We start from the raw sequence: 1436 nt of genomic DNA on the forward strand, positions 1-1436 counted from the left end.
CCCACCCTCTTGGCCCTGGCATTCCCCTGTACTGGGGCATATAAAGTTTTAAAGACCCAATGATGGCTGACTAGGCCATCTTCTGCTACAATTCATCAATTCTAATACTAATACTAAAGGAAATAACATTCTCTTTGTAATCTCAAGTGCATAATTCACTACATTCTTTTGCAGAATGTCTAAATGTCAAAATTTATGCATAGTAGGAACCAAACATGATAAACAGCACCGTTATCATTTTCTGCTGCATCATTACCACATATTAATCTGTGGTGCATTAGTCATAAATATAGGAAAATCCATACTGGAGAACTATGATCCAGCAATATTTGTAGTTAAATGCACTCTTCTATCATAGTATATATCATGGAAATTAATTTTTTTTTTCTTTCAGTGGATTACTCCTCTAGACCATTGTGATTGTGAATGGCAAGAAAAGCTCTAGATAGAGAATTTTAAAGATCTCATTCCTTCTGAGACACTTCATAATGTTTCAGTTCCATGGATTTAAGTACCATGTTACTTCGCAACAACCTTGGAATACTGGGCAACTTTTGTATAATGTTTCCTGCCTTAAATGTATATAGCATTCCAAGGCAGGGTGGGTATTCCTGTGAAGACATAAACTGCTCTTCTTTTGTCCACATGGTGCAGTGCATTGAAATATATCTGAGCCTGGAAGATTTAGCCATTATCAAGGGCATTTGTCATGCTGTTTTGAATATGCCCCACTTCTTTAAAAGTTTCCAACATATTTGAAGATTTAGTGCATGTTCTTATAAATAATTTGCCCAGTACTTGCATTACAATAAAATTATTTGAAGTACCACTCAGAAATTTAAGATTATTAAAACAAAATTTTATTCTGAAAGTAATCCTCCACTGCATTAATCATACTAGTTTCTATGCTCTAGAATTCTTTCTCCAAAGAATTTGGAAGAAATACAGGGATGACAGCATTATTAGCAACCATTTTAATTTTGTTGGTGTTATTGGGACAGGATTTCACTAAGTAGCTTAGCCTAACTTGAAACTCACTATTTTGTCTTCACTACTTTTGAAACATTGTTCTTTCAATGTATCCCTCCCCAATCCTCTGAACTTAGTTCTGGGAATCAGTCATGACATTGCTCAGGAATGCATGAGTTCTGAGGGGTTTAACTGTGAATACTTACAAGTATGTACCTTAAAAAGTCAATCAATAAAATGATTTAACAAGATATTATTTTGAGAAGAATAATTTACTCATAGAAAGTATTATGGAATCAAAATGTATATTGAAATCTTTTACATGAGTTGTGGATCTGAAGCAAGGGGTGTTCTTTGCAAATCTATGGTAACAGTGTTTTCTAAATTTCTCAAATATATACATAGAAACAACTTATAGAAAATACAATTAATTTATTTTTCACTGTTTTTTCATTATGCCAGTGATT

This window comes from Mus pahari, chromosome 15, assembly GCF_900095145.1.
Source record: "Mus pahari chromosome 15, PAHARI_EIJ_v1.1, whole genome shotgun sequence".
Taxonomy (NCBI): Eukaryota; Metazoa; Chordata; class Mammalia; order Rodentia; family Muridae; genus Mus; species Mus pahari.